We start from the raw sequence: 23,565 nt of genomic DNA, 5'->3' as shown, positions 1-23,565 counted from the left end.
GGCTTTTGAATTAGTTTTTGTCTTGTAAGTGGCAACATCAAGAATTAGAATTATCAATTGGTACTTGTATTGAGATGACTTGGATAGAAATCCATCAACCAACGAATCCATTTGTGCTCAGTTATTGGTTAATAATTATGATTGGATTGACACGACTTACTTCGCAATTTGATTGGAGCCTTGATTGGATCCCTTGCTATTCACCTACTAGCTATATTGACTTCTAAAAGCCTTGATAAATTCTCCAATACCATGACCAATTCTGTAAATACTTACTCGACTCTTATACATTTTTGTTCATAGCTTATCTACAAAACCTACATGCAAAATTTATTGTTTCAAGGAAAAAATTCCTTGTGAAATCCCTTAAACATTGCTTTGATTTTAATAAGGTTTAAAAGGCGATGTTCTTGGCAATTTCGTATATTCTTTAATTGGATTCGCTTCCTCGTTTATTCTTTAATTGGATTTGCTTCCTTGTGTCTTTTTATAAATGTGCAGTTTGCTTCCCACCTAGTGTTTTGATTTGTTCTATTACGTTGTTTTATTGTTTGAGAGGGCATTAGGACCCTCATAGATGGGTTTGTCTTGCTTAACCTTAGCCCTTCCCCTCCCCCCCCCCCCCCCCCCCCTCTCTCTCTCTCTCTCTCTCTCTCTCTCCACCACAAGGGACAATTGGATGGAGAGGGATATGCGATCTCTTTGCATCCTACCATGGCACTAGGATCATAGATGAACTCAATCATGTCTCTTGTCATCTCAGGATTTCTGAGTTTTTTGTGTTTTGAGTACTAGTTTTTGGATTTTTAGTTTCTTTAATATAGCACTCAAGCAAGGTCCCTAGCGAGCCCTTTGCCCTAGTCCATGTTGGCTTGTGTGAGTTACTTTTTTAATTGTACCTTGTGTCATAGGCCTGAAAGGCCCTAAAAGCGTTAATACATATCTCTCTCTCTCTCTCTCTCTCTCTCTCTCTCTCTCTCTCTCTCTCTCTCTCTCTCTCTCTCTCTCTCTCTCTCTCTCTTCTCTCTCTCTCTCTCTCTCTCTCTCTCTCTCTCTCTCCCTATTTCCTCCCTTTTCTTGGATATTGCCACCTTATCACCCCACCTCCTTTCCACCACTTCTTCTTGGCTACCGAACTCCTCCCTCAATTCACTGCCTTTGCACTTATCCTTTTTCCATGAATTGCTTGCACAACCCCCCATCAATACTCATCATATGCACACCTTCTTGGATTACCCTTCTCCTCTTGCCATTTTATATCCCTCTCATTAATTTTTATAGGAGCATAACCATTGGGGATGACTCTCCCCAACCCTCTATTCGAGGATCAACCATTCTCCTACCCTTTGCTTGTGTCCTTCCCTACTATTATGGATCAACCATCCTCTTGGGGTTGCTTCTCCACCATCACTCTGCTGCTCCATTGTAGCTAAACCATCCTCCTCAAGGTTGTTGTTCTACCCCTAATCTCCGCTCCCAATGTTCCTCCACTTGTATAACTTAATCACCCCTTCCCACCCATCACCGTGCTCCATTGCTCTATTCCCTAGTGTGACCTTTGCATGCAACCATGTCTCCCTCCTTGTTGCTCCCCTTCCACTGACATCCTTAATAGTTAGCATCCTTGAACAAATAGATTATGGAACACAGAATCTTCATCATGCTTGTAGTTCACAGATACTCTTGAACTCCCAACCCCAATTCTCCTTCAATTCTTTTCAACCGTCACAGATACTCTTGAACTCCCAACCCCAATTGTCCTTCAACTATTTTCAACCGCAAAGCATTCCCAAATCACCTTCATGGCATGGGCACAATACTATCTCCACTTGATGGTGAGGCAAAGATGTCATAAAGCCACCTTGCACATATGCACACTAGCATCCTACCCTTATGCACAACCATTCATTACAAGAAGTAAATGTTTCTATATTTATGCAAAAATGGTAGCACCATTTTATATTTGTTCTTGCCACCATGAGAATGAAAATGCTCACATCCCAAGTAACATTCTAATCCAAAATGCGCAAATAAATGGATTTAAGGAGGCAATGATTTCACACAATCTTTGATTACGGCCAATGAAGAACAGAGCAATGTTTACATAATCAAACCATCATGGAATTTCCTTCTACTTTCTCGAAATTTACGTGGGAAGAATGATTCCTAAAGACTCTATCTTTCCCAATGAACTAAAGCTTATAAATTTCATCCAAGGGAGGCATAAGCCTTCAAAAATTTATCAAGGTCATGTAGATGCATTGGGTGTCCAAATGAAGATCACATTTTAGCTCTCAAGATGGAGCAAAGGAGAGGGAGCATGATATGAAAACTCAAGAGAGGTGACGTGACAAGAAATATATTCTATGAGAGATGAAACTCTACTAAAAAACATTTAAATATTATAGAATTACCTGAGAGAGAAGATGTTTCATATGATTAAGAGAGAGTGTACTCCAGGGATATTGATAGAAGAAGAGCTAACTAGAGAGAGAAAAAGGCTTATTGAGAAAGCATGTACATAGAAGAGACAATGATCATAGGAGAGGCTTGGGGGATAAGAGCTACAATATCATTTGAATGGTGTAGTCTTGCTGAAGAAGGACGAGGAGGGATCTTCTTATTAATTCTTTTATCACCCTCCTTCATCCATCTGCATTTGCCATATGTAGGTTCTTTTGTATCACATAATCCCATATGTCACCATCCATGTGGCAACTTTTACCATGTGTCACTTTTAACATATCCGATGCCATCTTTGAATATGCAAAGGACAAGAGTTAATTTTAAGTACAGCCTACATGGATTCCTACTTCTCACATGGTGAAAACCACCAATTCCATTGAAGTCCACACTTTTCCATAGTTCTCCACACTCTTGCACCCACACTCCTTCATGCACCTTCCACATGCCTGACATATGCTATCTCTTATGTTATTAAGCACACATGACATGAGTCCCACTTCTTTATATGACTCAATGTCCCTATTCTATAATCCCATAATATCATATTTGCATAAATCAATTCCCACCCCATAACATATAGGGCATGGTGCCATGATTTCCATATCCAATTTTGACCTATAGGGCATGGTGTCATGATTTCCACATTTGACACATATCCAACAATGCTTTTGCATTCTAGGCTTTGGTCTAATATATGAGCATTCGATGCCTATATGTTTCCAACTTCTGCACATTGGGCACCACACCAGAATCATCCAGGTTGCTGGAGAAGTTGTTGTCCATTGACTTGTGTTCCAACTCATCATGAGGCTATCAATGAACTCATCAATAGGAATTTACTTTTCAAGCTATCCACAATATTCACTTTTTTAAATCCTTGGGAAGTTGAGAGTGGTGATGGAACCCTTATCATTGTTGTGATTTGAGTTTGTGTCATCATCATTGTTTCCAGTCAACCATGACTCATATCATTTGCAATTATTATAGCAGCAATAGAATATTTAAATTAATATAATTCATGCTTAATGTTTTAATTTGTTCATTTTAAACTTTGAAGAAGATAATGATTACATTGTGATCACTAGTAGGTTCCTACCAAAGCATTTAATCTTGCCACATAACCCTAAATAACCACTTTAGTTGTTTCAGTGTGTTGATAAGGTTTAGACGATCTTCCTTCATACAAATTGGTTGGAAATATTAGGTATAAGATTTCTTGGAGTATCTTCAAGTCTCCTTTCTATTTTGGATTGAGAAACCATATATCATGCCAATGCTTTGTCTTGAGGAACATGGATAAACATTAATCAATTTGCACCCCTCATTGAGTTGACTTACGGGAGGTAGCACTAGGAAATGAGATGCGTTTACCACCACATTGTCCACTCAAGAGGTTGAAACCACCAAGACCTAAGATATAGCCTACAAAGACCTTAAGATCAAGCAACCACAACACCAACTCTCTAACATCCTAGATGGGATATCATCTTACATGTTGTGTCCAGGTATGCCATTGAGATTATCATCACTCAACAACCTAATGGGCAAGTGAAATACCATATTTATTATGCCAATATAATCATGACTCCTCTAGAACGCAATCACCCCACCGTTGAGTGTAAGGCCCTCAAGATGGTTTACAACATTAAAATTTTTTGACATTATCCTTTGGGAAAAAATTTTGTATATTAAGTTGACAATCAAGCTTTGTTATATCTAATAAATAAAACTGTCATGTGAAGAGGCGTCATGTCAAATGCTATTATTGCATAAGCTTAATTTTGGATGATCAACAAGCTTGAAAAGTCACATGTGGGTGCAAAAGATTTCCTATTTAGATTCCCACACCACAAGATGACAAAGGAGTCTCAACTGACCTTTTGGCTACAAATTTATTTGCAATTGTTGACATCTAGGAACTGGAGTATGAAGAGTTGCTTCAATACCTATCCATAGCAACTTCCCTCAAGGAAATAGTGTGAGAGTGTTAATGTAGTTGTCATTCAAAAGGATGGAAATACAACATCATTGGTGTTAACTAGTTGCGGTATTGGCCCATGAAAGATGGGTGGTGCTTAGCGAGACATACAAAGGAATCATACGTGGCCGCTTTGGAGTCGCATTGACTGCACACAAACTCTTCCAAGGCGAATTGTGGTGGAACAACTTCCTTTAAGGTCCTAGCAATTTAACACAATATGTGATATTTGTCAAAGGACTGGATGTCTTCTTCCAAATGACCACATGCCATTGCAATCGAGCCTGCCATGGGAAGCCTTTTAGCTTCAAGTGTCTGGCCCAACCAACAACAACAAGTATATCATTGTTGTTGTCAACTATGCCACAAAATGGGCAAATGCTAAGTCTCTTCAAGACAACTCAACCCACATTACAGAGTAGGCCACTTAAACCATACCACAATGCATTTAATATCTCCAAATCGACTTGCCTTCAACTTTCACCTTCCTTTGACTAGTCGCCTATCCATCTGTGGGGGATATTTGGAAATTAGCAAGCTCTAAATATCCAAGGCATACCCCAAAAACTGCGAGACCATTACTTTTAATCCATATTCATTTGTGCAAATTACCAATAAAATCTCTCACAAATAATAAATACTTCATTACCGTTATAGATGATACATTGGATTTACAATCGTATCATTTTTGAATGAGAAAGTGTTTCACATAGTACTAAAATCTTTTTGAGCTTATCACCATTTAGTTGGAAATCAACTACACTATAAAATATATGCCCTCTAGTTCGACAATGGTAGCGAAAACATTTTGTAACAGTTCAAATCCTATTGTATTGATGAAGGGATAAGCCAACATCTAACAGTCCTTGATCATCCTAAACAAAATCAAATCAATAAATGCTGTAACTGCACATTACTAAACTCAACTCAAAGCATGCTCAAGGTTGCTAACCCACCTCTCACATTCTGGGAACAGGACATTTCAACAACTTGTTATATTCGGAATCGAGTTTATTCTCAAAGTGTCAATACAATTCCCTACACCTTGTGGTTTGGAACTCCTCCAAACTACTCTACTTTCCCCATATTTGGTGCCACAACCTATGCTTCTTCTAGGGGTCGTGAAGGTGTGGTTATAATGAAATAGCTGTTGGGTCCATATGCAATGGTGCATCTTTCTTGGACCTTGTAGGGTCCAACACTAGCTAGTGGGAGAAAACTTATCTAGGTGTCCTTGCAATAAAGATTACAGAGTCTAGTGGAAGGATTTGCAGTGAATTGGACTTACACCATTTTCTAGTAGCTTTCTTGCACTATCAAAGGCAAAGAGGTGCTAGGATGGGGAGATGGTTACTTCAAAGGACCCAAAGAAAATGGCATTGAAGCCATGGGAAAGGGCTATAATGTTGACAATGAGCAGCTTAAGAGAAGAGTTTTGAGCAGGGCCAACAAGAAAAAATAAGAGTTACAACAATTCCAAAAGCTTGATAGAGCATACCGGTGGAGCCTTTATGTAGCGAGATGGCGGCAACTTCATGAGCTTCATGCTGCCTTCTCTATCCCTCACCATGCTCATGGAATCCTCTTCCTCTCTTTCTCACCCGGATGCCCTTCTTACACTCTAACCTTCTCTTTCTTCTAGTCCATGGCAATGCCTTTCACCTTTTTCTTCCTCATCACAACATGCCTTATGATAGCATCGCCACCCTCGAGTTCACGATAGAGCTTGGCATATTCAGTGGTCCCCTCCTTTTGTTCGATAGCATAAGGAGTCCAGGTGTAGCAAAGCTCAAACCCTTTCCCCCCTAAAATTTCAAAGCAACAATCCGCCAGCCCTTCTTCTCAATCATACAGTAGAAAGGAGAGCATGAAAAGAGGACAATGAAGGCTTTTGAAATCCACTAGCAAAGCGTAATAAGGAGACAGCAAGAATAGCTTCACAGACACTCATCTAGATGAATCTACATAAGCTCAAATTGATTAAAATTTTCCATAGGGCAAGAAAAAGTCCAAATCGTCAAGAAGGAAGAAGACTCATGTTTCAATGTTTATTCTCGATACATTAGCATAGGGTTGCGTACATATGCCTTCCCTATTCTCTACATTGTTATGAGTCTCTATCCCCTTGCTTGCTCTATTCTTACAAAGGGTTACACAAGGATGTATGAAGATTAGATTAGCTAATTTCACTATTATGTAGTGTGAGCCCTATTTCATCATTGGATCACAACTAGTGTAAGCATTATCATTATCTAATACTATGATTATGTGTCGGATCATCTCTCTTTTAGGTAATTAAATGACACAGTGACTTGCGTGGCTTCAGGTGTGTGATTCATCTGAATCTAGTAGATTCTTCAATATCATGCAATGGATCCTGGGCTTTTAACTTGATAGAGTAAGCTTCTTCACAATCACACATTTCCAAGGTTCAAGTTTGTTCATTACCGTAATAACAATTCCTTCATTCAATAAGTACCCAAGGGTCTAGTAATCAAAAGAAGCCTTCTTCAACAAGTACCAAAGAGTCCACTAATCAGAAGAAGCTTTAAGTACAAAAGAAAAGGAAGATGAAGTTTCAACCTTAAGTAAAAAACCACAATAAAATTTCAAAGTGGATCCCATCATCCTATCTTGAAGTGTTGCAATTATATGGAGAAGTAAATTTTGATTTTCCTTGTATGTAAAAATTATATATATGTGCATACCTCAATCATAAACAAAATAGAACAGATTTCGAGCAGAAGATTTTTTAATTATGTTTCCTAAAGAAGCAAAGCAATTTTCCTACATAATGCTGTGTGTGCAAAACATTCTAGGACTAACATCAAAATTTTGATTATCCTTGTATATAAAATTAATATATATGTGTGTACCTCAATGACAAACTAAATCAAGGAAAATTACAAACTTAATTTTATATACAATGACAAACTAAATGAGTTGCAAGGAATTTTAGCCTCTTAATGAGTTGTGAGCAGTTCAAGAAATTTTAGCTTGTACCTCAATGACAAACTAAATAAAAGATATTTTCATAAATGTATCCTAAAATTCACTTTGGATCACAACCATCCATGTAGTAATTCATATACAAAGTTTTAATAAAAGCTAGACTGATAATATGTTTTAATATCCCTTCTATTTTGAATTGATTTTTTGCTTGTTTGCAAAAGTGAAAGAAACCTACATGACGAGTGTGTACAAGAATTTCAATCCTTGACTTGCAATACAAATATGACCATTGTTGACATTTTGGTAATATGTTAGTCTCTTATTTATTTGAGAGACTCAATCTCGAATACTAATATTCTCGATGCTCTCAATCTCAATGCATGGGAAAGGGCCCGTACCCTCGGATTATAACTCTTTGGGAAAAGAAGCATGCCGCCTCCTTGCCCACACTATATGTGGTAATACTAATTATATTATATATTATCATTTAAGAAAATTTCATGCCTCGTTCTTTGCTGTCTTTTGATTTTACATATTCTAACTATTTTCCTTTCATGTCTTGAGGTGCTCACAAGAAGCGAACACATGCCTCCTTTGCTCTAATTTTTGCTATTGTTTACTTGGTTCATAGCTAGGTACTTTCCTTTTCTGATTTTCAATAATATTTAAAAATCATTTTTTCCAAGCAATTGAATGTTTGATCAATTTACAATTCTCATAAGGCATATACTAGTTGTGCTATTTTAGTTTTGTTATGTATTTATCTTGCTTTATTCCAAACACAAAAAATAATAACTAGACTCACATCTTGCGATAGGCACTCTAGACATACATTTAGTATCGTGAGGACACAGAGGATTATCGAGAAACGATGCCTGGCTATAAGCAAGATGTTTGACAAGAAGAAATGCAAGTTAGAGCCATCAACAATAGCCTGGATCTTTCTAGATATAATGCTAAAAGACTGGAATAATGATTGCTCACAACTCATTAAGGGCTAAAATTATGTGCATCATGTGGAAAATGTGAGCTTTGTATTGGGAAAAGCAAAAACTTATGTAATCTTTGATAGTTTGTAACAATCAAATTTAGTCCCTCCTTATTGCTTCTCAAATGTCTTACTACATGTACACGTCAAGAAATTTGATGGAGAGCTAGCAGCATCAGTGCTTTGCAAGGCATGTATATCACACCTATTTTGAAATCTAACAAGAGTGATGCGATTGTTGGCAATAAGAAAATTGACATCGAGGTTCTTGTCTACCACTAGAGACATCCTATCTTTGAACCTTATCTCAAACCTGCTCTTCAAGCGATATAAGACAATGCTTGAGAGGCTAGGTATCAACATTGTCTTATTAGATGTTATCACAAAAATAATAGAAAAACACTATATCGATTCCCCATTTGATGTGATGGGTAGTGTGTGCACAAGAGAAACTATTTGTCATATTAGAGCGTGTTGACCATGTCCCCAATAAGTTGCAATTTCCCAGGATAGTGACAAGAGGTTGGGACAATCATGATGCGTATGTGAGCAAATTTGATGGAATACAAAGTCATTGCGACACAAAATGGCATGATAGAAGGCGAGGGGATGATTGAGAGCACAGTTTATCCATGCCTGTTCCCATTCGGGAACAGTGGACACAATGGTTGGCTCTTTTTCATGAACATTTAAAATGAGGATGTCGACATTCTTCTTGCTATTCACACTATACAAATTGTACCTACTTCTAATGTACCAAGTTCGCTAGGCATTTGTGATAGCTAAAGGGGCACCAACCACTATTCTACAAAGAGATATTGATCGGAAGCATCGTCAAAGACCAAAAACTACGCTTGAGCTACCTTACAACAATAGTCCATCATTAATTCGCCCTTCCAAAGAAGAACAAGATGTTTTGTGGTACCCTTGCCAAACAGATAATCACTACTTTGCGTTGCTCGTCGATAGTATCATCATTGACAAGATATCTATGATGACATGCCAAATGACGAATATGTTGGTTCGATAGTTATGTGCGGTCTTCGATGACATAAATACCATAGATCCATTCCACTCCAAAAAGGTAATTCTTTTTTGTGACATGCAACAACTCCCATCAGTATGCAAATGTAGAGTCGCTCCAAAAGACTATTGGCATACATGTCACATCAACTCATCTTTCTAGAGGATGGCTAGATTCCACTATATGCAGGCCTCAATCTAGCACTTAAGAGATCCAGATTTTAACAACTTCTTTAACATCATTCACACTACAACACTACAACACCAACAGAAGAATAGATCCAACCATATCTTGGTGGCATGATCATCACAAATGAGGACGCATGGAATTTCATCGATACAAAGACTACTATTCTATGCACACACAAGCAGAACGTGCAATGATATAATGATCATAGCCTAGAGTGGCATGAAACAACATGCATATTGAGACAAAGATTCACGTCATCATCTCGTCCCACAGGTGAGCCTATTGTGCTTAAACGCTCGAAGTAGACATGAAAAGTCCTAAATGAAACATCATACCACAAGACAACATTTTTTATCACACTTGCATATGCCATAACTGGACACAAGTCACAAGGCTACACTATAAGGCAAGGCATTGATCATTATATGCAAATAATTTGCTTCAAGATTGACATACATCATGCTTTCTCGAGTCACGAGTCGATGAAATCTTTGTATCTTGCATAACATAAAACCAATTGACTTCATGCCCATGCCTTATATACCACCACCACACAAATAAAAAAATGGTAATATACATACCTCAGTGATTGATTGTACCTCACATCCCCTCTTACCAATAATAATAAATACATCTAGTGTTAATACTATAATCTTATGACTATATAGATATCTACTTATACATTTTAAGAAACAATTCTCAAAACTCGGCTCTAAATACATTGAAAATTCATTTGTTCTAAAAATTTAACAGTTAATTCATACTATATCTTTTTTTTAGAGCAGGTACAAAAAACATATTTCTTTTTATGAACATGGCCAGCACAAAAGAAAATATTTTAGAATTACACGAAAATGTGCCTTAGTATTTTTCCTAAGCTTCAATCTATTTAATACACATTCTCCATAAAATTGTTTTAAGTTGTAACTCTTCCAAGAACTTAATTAAAAAGTGATAGAAACAATAGATGAAGAAGAGTGCACTCTAAAGAAGAAGGAAAAAGCAAGTAAAATTTTATTCAATGAAAAAGAGATGAGAAGAGCGAATGTAGCGGGGATACTACCATAGGAATATTTCGATTTATATGAGTGGTATTATCCCATAATAGCCAAGGCAACCAATCTCTCAGGAGATAGGCCAAGAGGAAGCAAAAGTATTGCTGATGGATTAATAAAGCATATCGCACAAAAAGTATCTTATGGAGAGGAGCCAATAGATGAGCTATTACCTCATATAGAAGTGCAAATAATACCCAGAAAATACACCAAAGGGATAACTAATTTTTGCATAAGAATGCTTCACTTAGGGTTCAATGTTGAACTCGAGAGCTCACCGAGCTAGACAAGTGAGCAACTGATAACATATTGCAATAATTTTCAAGGATACGTATGGTGTACAATAGGGTTGATGGCCAATAACCATTTGAAAAGATTGCATATTAAGTGGGCTCGAAATTTGTAGAGCAATACTATGGAACATTGGTGACTATATTTCTAGCTCTCAGAAAGCCAACTACACAAGTTACAACCCTGTCCAAATCAATACCTTATTTCTTATTTCATATTGTCATACAATTACTTTAATGTTCTCTCATGGTTTATTCAATTGTATGTACAGTTAACATAGATATAGAGCCTTCCATCTCAAGCAACAATGACAAATCGGTAATGAAGTTTCTCTACTACATCACTTGTCTAGAAAATTAAAAAACATATATTGACCAAACTATCGATGCCGAAAAAAATCTAGAACGATACAAGACTAACCCACCGACTAAAACGGTTGATGATGTCCATAGGTACATTCCATTTGATAAGCACTTCAAGACAGAGAGGTCCATTTGTCTGCCTCCTTTGTCGCCACCTGGTCTAAACCCAGCCTGTGAGGGTCCATCCTGAGGTGTACCTGAGCTCCACCTAACCTATGGATAGCCAAAAAGTCAATAGCATGTGTGCACTTATTACACACCAAGCACCTCGTGCTCTGCAAAACGTGGTCTCCTCATTTTTAGCACTTCATCTATAGGTAAGTTTATGTCACCCAACAATTCACTTTCGATTGAGTGCCCAAATATGGGTAGCCAAGCCTCTCTGCCCACTCAAAGGCAAAAGACATGTGCATAAAAGCTGAGAAACCAACTCCAACGGTGCATAAAGCAAGATTATGTTTTGCATGAATTCATTAGTCCATCCAGGGCAACATTTCGGTGTGTAACCACCTTAAGGATAAACCAACATTGCATGTGACGTGGTTTAATTTGGAAAATTACTCTCACAGCTTCAAATTCTTTCAAGTGATCTTACCACACTTTGTTTTGACAACATGAGGAGCATTCCCTTCGAGTGTTTCATGCCAGGACCAAGCATCTTGATGTGCTTTATCACTTCATCACAGGGAAAATTCTCAATCATGAGATAGATCTTATTCAAAAAACAAGTTGTAGATATATTCACCAAGCCACTTTCTCAACCATTCAACTCCTTCTTGTAGCACCTTGGTATTTCCTAGAACTAGCTACAACTTAAAGGGGGAAGTAATTGTATACTATGTACATATCTCTTTCACTATGCATTCAAATTGACTTGTTCCACAAAATCCATAAATATGTTATACAAAGCTGTAGTTGTTTATCCAATGCAATTTAAGAGGGGTGGTTTTAGCATAGAATTAATTGCACTAGATAAGATGCAATCCTATCATTAACATATAGATGGAAGGGAGAAAATATTTATCCAATTTAAGAATACATGTCTGATGTATTTCATGTCCCGAATATCACCAAGAACCTAGTTTTTATTGGTCAAATGGTTGAGTAGGGCTTGCAAGTCAGATTTGATTCTCATGGATGCTTTGTTGAGGATATGAAAAATAAAGGTCGCTTGATGGCAAAAGGGAAGAAGAAGGGCAGGACATTTACGTTAGATGCGGACATACCTGAATTGAGTGCAGCAATATTTGCACATGGGACCGGTGTAGTTGAAGATATTGATATCTGGCATAAACGCATTGGTCATGTTAATGTACAACGACTTAAATTAATGCAGGCCCAAAATAGTATTGCAGGATTGCCTAAAATCAAGGTTGCAAAAATGCATAAGGCATGTGAAGCCTGTCAATTTGGAAAACAGGCAAGGAAACCATTTCCTAGACATGTTCAAGAGAGTAAGAGGCCATTGGAATTAATCCACTCTAATGTGTGGACTACTAAAGCTGCATCTATTGGAGGGTGTCATTATTTTGTCACTTTTATTGATGACTACAGCAAAAAAGTTTGGGTGTATTTTATGAAAAAGAAAAGTGAAGTGTTTGGGCATTTCAAAGCTTTTAAAGCTATGGTTGAAAAGAAAGAGGCCTGCAAATAAAATGCCTAAGGTCAGATGGAGGGGGAAAGTACCTCTCAAATGAGTTTGCAAGTTTCTTGTAGGAGCATGGCATAAAGCAGCAATATTCATGTAGTCATACCCCATAGCAAAATGGACTTGTAGAAAGGAAAAACAGGCATATTTTAGAGGTATCTCATGCCATGCTCAATGAAAAAAACTTGCCATATTATTATTGGGATGAAGCAGTTGCTACAGCAGTCTACATAATGAACAGGACTCCCACTGTAGCAATACATGGCATGATGCCAGAGGAGAGGTATATTGGTAGGAAACCAAATATTTCTCATTTGAAAGTTTTTGGTTGCATTGCCTATGTTCATGTGCCAGATGAGTTGAGATCCAAGTTGGATCCAAAAGCTGAGAAGTGCATCTTTATTGGTTATTCTCTGCAGCAGAAAGGGTATAGATGCTATAACCCTTCTACTCGTAAGTTTACAGTGAGCAGAGATGTTATTTTTTATGAGATGAGCAGCTGGTATAAACCAGTAAATGTGATTAATGATGTAGATGCACAAAATGGTAATGCTGCACAGAATTCACAGCAGCAATCACAAAATATTAGTGGACCTGTAGTGTCCTCTAGCACTGTCACCGCAGTTTGTTGAATACGCACATTTTCACGCACAGCTTCTGTTCGAAGCAGCTTCAGATAGCAAAGGCTACGATGAAGTCATGCAAGAGTGCCAGAGAGCTCTTGCCATCGAGGATCATGACGATCCAGCCAAAGAGAGTCTCCATGAAGAAGGCCAACACAAGCTTCCAACCCCCTGAGGCAAGGATTGCACACACACAACAAGAGCTACGAAGCCTTGTTCAGAAGGCCAATATTGCTTCCATTTCAAATTGGATGAAGACTCTAGGGAATGGCACAAGTGAGGAGAAGTTGTGGTTTATACAAATGCAAAAGATGGTGGAGGACCCGATGGAGCAGCGAGTCTCATAGCCTAAGTGACCTCATGAAGTTAAGAAAAGTGTCAAAACTCCAGAGGAGAAAAGGAAGGAAATCGAGGTTCGAGTTGCTGCTGCCCGGTTGCTTCAGCAAAAGAGAGAATGCTCTCCTTCTCATTCGGAAGATGGAACAAGCGCATCTCCAAAGGGCAGTCCACAACTTGAACGTAGAAAGGCAGGCGGTTCAAATTCTAGAAAATCAGGTCTGGCTTTATCTATTGAGGAAAGGATCCAACGCTTGAAGCCATTCTGGAGTGCTGTTGGCTCTCACGAAAGAGAAACGATGCTAGACATTCCAATAGATAGTTTGAAAAGTTATTTAGGGTCATCTAAACCCAGTTTGGCAACAAATTTACTTTTCAAGGCTTTAGAATTTGCTCAAGAGAAAAAAACTTGGAGATTTTGGATGTGCTACACTTATGGGGAGGGATTTATTGACGGCCAAGAGCATGCTCAGCATATAACACAAGAGCACATAGACAGCCTTCCTCCAAAACTGAGGAGAGTTATACCTCATGAAATTGACCAGGATATGGCAGATCAGATCAGACTGCAGGCCTTTCGATGGTCGGGTTGCTATTAAAATGCTTATCGAGTCATCTCGTGCAGTTATCCATGAAGAATCTGCACAGGAACAGCTTTGTTCTACGATGAGCAATCCTGGGTTTGATTGCTCAAGTGATGGAAGTGATGCAAGTACCTCCTCAAGAAAGAGTCGACAAGATGATTTAGGGAATAATAATGGTGCAGTTGTTTGTGAGGCATCCTCCAACACAACGATGAATGAGGACACATAACAGGTTACTGACCGTAGAAATTCTCATATGTGCAATGGAGAATGTCAGAGACCAAAGACAGTACAACGAATCATGAGGGAGATGCCTACGCATGAACTCCCTTATGCTGATGATGAAGAGCGGACAAAGCTATTGCAAAAAGTGTATGGCTTATTTCGGGTGTTGATAAGGAACAAATGTTTGGCATCTGATCATATGGAGAAAATTGTGCATTATGCTACTAACGAACTTCAATGCTTCATCCCAGACACGTCTGTCCAATATGAGTTCAATCAATCACCCCTCTATGTTCGATTTTTACCTGCACAATAGCTTTGAAGGATTCTCAGATATTTACAGGAATTGGTTAATGTGTGTGGTTTGGCAGGGCACAGTATCTAATTAGCATGCTTTCAAGATGAGGATGATGATGTTATCCAGGACAGACTTTTTTTGAATGAGGACTTCACAACTCTAGCATTGGACGAGAGCTTGTTGAAAGAGACATTAACAAAGCCTCTTGAAGCTAATGACAGCGATAATCCCAGGAAAAAACAGGTTCTTGGATGGATGCACTTTGTGCTCAGCCTCTTCCTCTCATGGCCATGAAAGATGGCAAGAGCATGCCTCATGCAGACCTACAATTGTCATGGATTTATGGGACGGCTGAATATGAGTATCAGCTAGTAGGTTGGAAACAATTTAGGGAAGAGCGTGTTCAACAAGGTAGAGATGTGTTTAGGGATCTTGAAAAGGAATTCCTAACACTTCAAAGCTTGTGTGAGAGAAAACGTGAGCATGTCCACTATGAAGAGGCTTTGTATCCACATAGTTGAATAAAAGGGAGCAGAAAGTTGATGGGAGCTGTCAGAGTTATGAAGTAGTGCTAAAGAAATGACACCAGGAACTTTTGGAAGATCGAGCAAATGGCTTGTCATCCCAGTGGAAGCTTGAGCTAGATATTATGTGTTATTCAAAACTCTTTCATGGCTTCAACCAACCTTCATGAAGATACCAATATAATAACACAGCATGCACAAAATTACTTCAAATGATGAACGAGTTCAAGGACTTCGAAAATGCAACTCTTTCTTCTGAACAACAAGAAATTTACGAAAAGATTAATGGATCACCCAAAGGACTTCATGTCATTTGTGGTACTCCTGGTTTAGGAAAGACATTTATGATCAAGTACATTACTTATAATTATATAAAACAAGGAAAATCCATTGTTCTAGTAGCAACAATAGGAGCTGTTGCAATGAGACTAAGTTGATTAGCAACTATTGCCCATCATCAGTTTGCTCTACCAAAGAGACACGATATGTTTTGTGCCTCTTTACCAGTGTCAGACGAATGATACATTGAATTGCAAAATGCAAAGACCATAATAATTGATGAGATCTCAATGATGACATGCCAAACATTAAACACAGTAATCAAGCAGCTGTGCCCCCCACACTATACATGTGATTATTTGCTAAATGCAAAGTGCTGAGTGCTATGTGCAACGATTAAATGCAAATTTTTATGCGTAAAATGCAAAGAGTTATTAACCAAATCCGATTTGCTATATGCTAAATAAAAGCAAAGTGCTATGTGTTAAATTTAAATTGGTATTTGCTAAATTCAAATAACTTGTGTTGAATGCAAATTGAAAAATGTTATATGTACAATTCAAATAACTAAATGCTATAAGCAAATCACTTTGTGCTTAAGCCATTCGACTTGCTTCTTTCTATAACATTTACATAAATCAAAAAATCAAAATAAAACATGCTCTTCATAGTCTCTGTCATCAATACAGCTACCTGCCCGGATCTAGTCCTTTTGTACTTAGAGTTCTTTTGGCTTTCACAACTAAGAAGAGGAAAATTGTTTTCAACCTCCACCTTTGTGTATATTCCCCTATTGTGTATGTGAGAAAACTGCAAGTGAGACTCCTTCCTTCTCTCCCACTCTGTTCACATCAACTATGTGCTACAAGGCAAGAAGGGCATTAGATGCAATATACCAAGGGGCCTCCCCCACCCCTATTGGACCCCCTCTACGAAACCAGCTATTTGTAGGGCCTTGGTTGATGTCTTCCATGGCCTCACGAATGACTTTGGAGAGACTTTTGATACCTATGGATCTCCCAAAGTGCCACGGTACCTTGTTTGAACCTATACGATCTCCCTCAAGGAGAACCTCTTTGTTTTGGACGTAGAGGTACCTATTGTGCTCTCCTTGGGAGTGCGCGTGGATCATGTGGCTGTGAAGGAGGGCATGGCTACTATGGATGATGTTTTTGCTCTTGGTTGTTCTTTGACCTGTGCTCCTGATGTCGTCGGCACGCCCCTTCACTTTCTTCTTCCCTCTCTGTCTCCGAGTCCCGCTCTTCTTCTTGCCTCTCTGGCTTCCGCACTCGAAGCTTCTCACATTGGGGTCATTGTCCTGAGGGGGGTGGGTAGGAGGGTGAGTCACTAAAGAAGCTCTCCTCTTCTGGCATAAATGGTGTTCCTAGATTCCTCACCTTCCACTTTTTCTTGGCCATGGGGGATGGATAGAGAGGGAGAGAGGGTACGAGAGGCAGAGAGGGGGATGGGGGATTGGGGCAATTTGGAGGAGGTGTGGGAGTGTGGAACTGTGGGAGCTCTTAAAACAATGAAATGAAAATGAGCACCAATTCCTTTATATAGGGCCCAAAACCCTAATTTTTAAAAATACTTGTTTTCGACATAAACTCCTAGAACATAAACTTGGTGCAACCTTGAGCTGAAAACTTATAGTTAAATCTAATAACTCAAAATTTTCTTTCTTCATTGCAATTCCTTTGCTTTATATAGGGCCCAAAACCCTAATTTGTAAAAATACTTGTTTTCGACATAAACTCCAAAAGCATAGAATTGGTGCAACCTAAAGCTAGAAACCTATAATTAACATTAAATAACTCAAAGTTTTCCTTTTTATAGCATGATACACTAACTTTACTGCAGATCACAGTGTGGTAGCAAGTGGGAGCTCTACATCAAACTTTGGTCCATTTGAATAACGAAATAGGAAAGTCGAGCCTTTTCTAAATTGCCTTTCACTAGCCACAATATATACTCAATTTTATTCACCTTATACTTCCATATCATCAGCCTAAGGGCTCTCTTACAAGGCCCCTTTTTTAGTCCAAAATTTTTGTAATGAACACAAAGAACCCTTGCATTTGTTAAGGTATGTAGTGTGCACTAGTTGTGTGTGCCATGTGTATTACTGGGGTATTATTTGTGGTGTGAATTAGTTATGTGGGTTGTGCACACAACTTGTCACTTTAAGTGTTCTTGTGTGTCTTTTGTTTGCTATTGTGATGTTTAGCTACCGTGCCTTATGTTTTGAACACACTTTTTTGGGTGAAATCATGTGTTGCACACACCCATAAAACATGCCCAACAATACAAAGCATGGTACATAGCAGCATTGACACATACCCAAGACCAACAAAGCTCCATTAACAATCAAGATCAAGCAAGCAAATAGTTTGTAGCACTGGAGCAAAGCCCATTTGGGCTAGTAATAAAGGTATTTAGAGAGCTTAGAATAGTTTGTAAAATGTACGAGACACAACAAACAAACTGTAGAAACAAAATCAGAGACCCTCGAGGGTACAAAGGAGGAAAACTACGTCAATAAAAAAACTCTACACATGGTAGCATCTAGTGGAGGTAGTTGGATAGTCTGAGTGGTGAAATCCAAGTCTCCATACTCAAGTGGCTAAGGGCTTGTAGAGCCCAAAATGTTAAAGGTAGTTGCCAAAGACCTATGCAATTCTTTATACTCAAGCACTAAAAAGGGCTTGCAGATTCCCAAAGATTAATGAGAGTATTGATATCCATTCACATGTCACAAAGGGCTTACAGGTTCCCAAAGGTTGATGGTGGTTCCAAGGGACTCGTGCAATTCTCCATATGTAATTCTTGAAGGCCTTGCAAATTCCCAAAGGTTGATGGCATTCCGTGTTATTGCTTAGGCTGCTCAACTTTCAAGATGACCTTATTTCTTCTTTGGCAATGGTCTGTCAAGAAGGGAAGCATTCTTGGCACCCGTGGGACTACCTCTCACTATGGAAGCCCACAATCCAATAGTAGAATTCCTAGCATACGATTCCTTTATCGGAGTGAAAGCATGCCTATCTTACGACTTTGTTTGCACTTCCTTTGGATTCGCAAGGGCAAAGCTAAGCCATTTGGTGAACTCCAAGGCCTTGTGATGAAATTCCTCCCCCTCTAATAGCAATTGAGCATCCATGAGGGCCAAATCAAGCTTTTCGATGTCCTTGAAGTCCTTGGTGTGTCGAAAGAGCACTCGAATCGAGGATGAGCTTGGAGCATGAGGCTGCACTCACTAGTATGTTAGATATGCTCAATGCCCCACCCTCTTGGTAACCACTAGTGGTCCAAGGTGCTCAAGTTGTAAGGCCCCCATATGAGGAGAAGCCATGTGTGAGTCCGGGACACTGGATGGATCCTGACTTGCATGTCAGATGAGGTCTATCAAAATGAGACCGTGTAATTTAACATAGTAATTACATCAAATTGTACAGGCTTCATCTGCATCAGGCAAGCGACACAGTTGCTATGGAAGACAGTGTGATTGGGGTGGTTGGGTGGGGGTGAGCTTGAGGGTTTTCTCATATTGATCCATGGCCCCCTAGTAACAATTGCCTTCCTCCTTGACCTCGTAAGCGCGGCAGAGGAAGATGACAACATCAAGTTCATTTTGGGAACAGAGCATGAGAACTTCTTCTTCTTGTTGTTGGGCTTGCCCATGGGGGAGGAGGGGGAAATGGAGCATGATAGGGAAGATAAGTGAAGAAGAAGACAATGACAAAGAAGAAGACAAAGAGGGAAGTTTAAGAAAACTTGGCATTTTCAAGCTAGAAAACTTTTACACTTCGCTTGTGAATCATGAATCAACTCTACATGCAAATCATGAATCAAATCAGTGTGATTTGTGTGAAACGTGAATCAAATTGACACGAGGCTATACAAGGCTGATGTGTATGTGTACGAAACCAATGCTAAAAAATAGTCAACAATGTATGACTTTACATGGGTGGCATATGTGTGTGCAAATGTGCAATAATCTTGAATCCAATATGTGCATGCAAATGTGCAACAATCCTGAATTCAAAAAGGAGAACTCTGCCAAGTGTCACATTGTGTGGTGAACTACTAAATGCCAAGAAAATTGAACTTGTGTCCGATGTGTGAAAGTGTCATCGATGATAGATCTGATGGGATTGAGGCCACTGGGAGCTAATTGGGTAATGTGGCAATGGCTTACTTGACTTGATGGAGTTGGATCTCCTCTATGGCGGTGCTACTCTATAGCTAGACTATACGTTGAAGCATAAAATGCAGCAAATGAATTTTATCTTGATTCATTTTACGTGTTGGGTATGCTGTAATGGATAAGGAGTTGGTTTTGGTGATGAGGATTTGATGATGCTGACCTATGCATAATGAAAAATACAGATGTGAGGTTTTCATCATGTTTGGCAATCATTTTTTGTTTTTGGATAACTTCCAAATTCCACTTGGATCAGAAGTGATGGGTTCCGGAAGGATAGCCAAATTTTTGATCCCGAGAGGGTGATCAAAATGATGATGCGGCACTGTGGGTCTCATGCTGTGTGGAAAGGTGTGCCGACATGGATACTGACCGAGCAGGCTGACTGGGCACTGTGTTGTCTAGGCATCTTGCTTAGGTGGTCATGATGATGTCGCTGAGCTGATGCCATGTCAATGCTTATGTGGCAATGTTGACATGGCATTGGACCTGGCAACTAAGGTGTCATGCAAGTGACATGGCAGTCCGCTACTACCACGTGGCATGGTGACATTGCAAGATATAGATGTTGTGGCACGAAGGGGGTCTTGATGATGTGGCAATATGGCTAGGGTGTTGACGTGGCAAATAACTGGGAATGATGATGTGGCTTATGGAGAGCCTTGCTAGATCAGGCCAGGCGACTGATGTGACACTAAGGCTGATGTGGCAGTCAATAGCGACGTGTCAACATAATGACATGATGCACCTACGAAACGGTGCCACGTGGTCATTTGTAAAACACTCCTTGTGTGGTAACCGTTGCTAGCGAGTTTGGGATAGAGTCCATGCCAGGAAATCTTTCTATGGTATCTCAGAGATTTTGTCATCGTCTTCAATAATGTTGCATCGTCGGCCGAGCTACCAGTCGGGTTCAGGCGTTGAGAGTCAGTTGGAGCTCGTTGGCGGTCGTGAAGCTCGTTTGGAGTCATTGCCTTGGTCGCATTGCGATGATGGAGCTCCGTGAGGGCGGGTGGCGCTGGAAGGCCATTAGGAGGGTGTGGCTTGCAGTGCTGATGGCAAGTGCAGTTCGGTTGGCCGTTGGTCGTTGCTGTTCGTTTTAGCTGTCTCCTTTGTCGTAGGACGTAGAGACTCATTGCTAGCGTGCTGTTCTTTTGGTCATGGGGGCCATCATTATCTCGAATATGGAGGGGGTGAGCTACGTCCACTATTGCTCGCTGTTCCTTCGGGGTCATGGCTGAGTTGTTGACGGTGGAGCTACTTGCCTTGCATGAGAGCTTTTGGGGCATTCGTTAATGGCCGCTCAGTGGTTGTTGAGGTGGCGCTCATTGGAGGAAGCTCTAAGTCGCTCTTTATCTCTCCTGCCCAGCAGCCGCCTTGTGCCAGCCGATCACTTGCCTTACTCCCCTGAAGGCATCGAGTCAGCAGAGAGAAAGCTTTCTGCACTATTTGATGCCTGGAACAAAAAGCATAGCAAGCACTACCCTGCTAGTAGGGCTCCGGAGAAGGAAAGACGCTTTGAAATAGTCAACAAAACTTGCGACACATTCATCAAAGGTCGATCGCTTGGGTAGTTTAGCCATTTCGTGTCCTAGCTAGTCGCTGGCGAGGTGCTAGTTTGTTGCAGAGAGCTCAAATGTATTGTGGACACATATTGGCAGACAAAACCCAAGTGTTTCGAGCTCCAATGAACGATGCGACATAACAATAGCAAATTTATTGACGTGCTAAACTCATTCCAAAAATGCACACACACGAGCTGTGACATCGGTTACATAAACAAAAATTGCTTCCGGCCCGTGCCTCAAGATCACACACCCCCTCACCTGTACTACACTAACTCGCAGATGAACAAACATAATAGTCATTTGCTGCAGTTTTCGATAGACAGAAAACACATCTTCAAAGAAATAGACCACTACTCGCATCAACTATACAACTAAGATAAAATACTCGAAGACCCTAAAGCTACTATTCGTTTACATATTTTCCTAACTTCCAGGACTCACATGCAAAGACATTGTCTAGATATTTTTTTTCATGTAGCAGGTCGGAATGCAAGTAAGAAATGACAATGTCAATGCTTTCGAACTACAAATACACAAGGATTAGACACCCTTTTTATTGAGCCACGGAAATCCAGATAGGGCCATGTTAAACTAACATTCTCACACGAGAGCAATTTCTTATCCAACCAGTAGCAACAAGAACAATCCATCGAGCTCAAAGACTGAGGTTAGAGAAGGTTGCTTTCTCTCTGAAGGGAGTCCGTTCTCATGGCCTAGCGCATACAGCCTTGTCATGGGTGAAAGATATCGAGAACTTGTATTTGATAGAACCAATACAAAATGAGAACTTCCAAGTTGAAGATGATATTAAAAAAGAGTAGACTAAACTTAAAAGCACCCTAGAAAACATTAGCTCAGATGAACCATAGAGAGAAAGGGCACTACAACATCTTTCTTCGATCCCTTAATACTAGATTCCTTTCGAAATACAAATTTGATATCAAGGGGACCACGCATCTTATGGATTTGATGTTATTTGCTCAATAGCTTCGATTTATACCTTATAGACTTTCACTCAAGCAGGGCCCTAGTGGTATCTCCACCTTGCTTATAAACAAGAACATAAGGTCTAGTTGAGGGTAATTCTCAAAGAGTTCTGGAACTATTTATGTCTAAGATCCTAAGGGTTGATGGCAGTTTTGAGAGACTCATGCAATTGGCCATATCCAAATCCAAAAGGGCGTGCAAGTTCCCAAAGATAGATGGTAGTTTCAAGAGACCCGTGCAACCATATATTAACAAGCACGAAAGGACGTGCAAGTTCCCAAAGGTTAATGGCAGTTTAGAGAGACTCGTGCAACCGTCCATATGCAACTCCATAAGGGCGTGCAAGTTCCTAAAGGTTGATGGTAGTTTGGAGAGACTCATACAACACCGAAAGGGCATGCAGGTTCCCAAAGGTTGATGGCAGTTTGGAGAGACTCGTACAATCTAGCATATACAACTTTGAAAGGGCTTGAAAATCCCCAAAGGTTGATGGTAAATTCAAGAGACGTGTGCCCCTTTCAATCCTGAACATGTGAAGAGATCGCATATTCCCAAAGGTTGAGGGTAGGTGCGAGAGGCATGTGCATTTCTCCATCCACAGTAACTGGAGGGTGTGGAGATCTCCAAAGAGGTCGATGGTAGCTGGGAGAGTCTAGTGCAATCGGTGAGATGCAAATGCTCGAGGTTTTTAAGATTCCCAAAAGATGGCGGCAGAGCCCCGAGTGCAGGACACTCCAAGTGCTTCAAGAGAATGGCAAATCCCAAGTTCCTAGGAAGCGTCTTCATCAGCACAAAGTCATGTTAGGGTAAATATTCTGTCAAAACACTGCTCTGCTTTCGCTTCCGACCTGATTGTTGGTGCTGGGTGGCTATTGTGGAAATGTGTGGCTGCACTTGTGATGCTGCTACAAAACTTGAAGTCGTTCTCACAAATTTACAGCACCGTAAGAAACTATAGCTTCAATTGTTGAGGTAGAGGATTGGAGG

The 23,565-nt window shown here is 39.8% G+C and overlaps 1 pseudogene; it reads left to right on the top strand.

Moving 5' to 3' along the window:
• The first annotated feature begins 3,941 nt into the window (after nt 1-3,941).
• LOC147885593 (uncharacterized) lies at nt 3,942-15,713 on the top strand (annotated as a pseudogene).
• Nucleotides 15,714-23,565: the final 7,852 nt, after the last annotated feature.

The sequence above is a fragment of the Dipteris shenzhenensis genome, chromosome 25 (assembly GCF_047967505.1).
Source record: "Dipteris shenzhenensis isolate YYH24624 ecotype China chromosome 25, Dip_SZ_1.0, whole genome shotgun sequence".
Lineage (NCBI taxonomy): Eukaryota > Viridiplantae > Streptophyta > Polypodiopsida > Gleicheniales > Dipteridaceae > Dipteris > Dipteris shenzhenensis.
The sequence above is the reverse complement of the archived record's forward strand: the minus strand, read 5'-3'. Positions and strand labels throughout refer to the sequence as shown.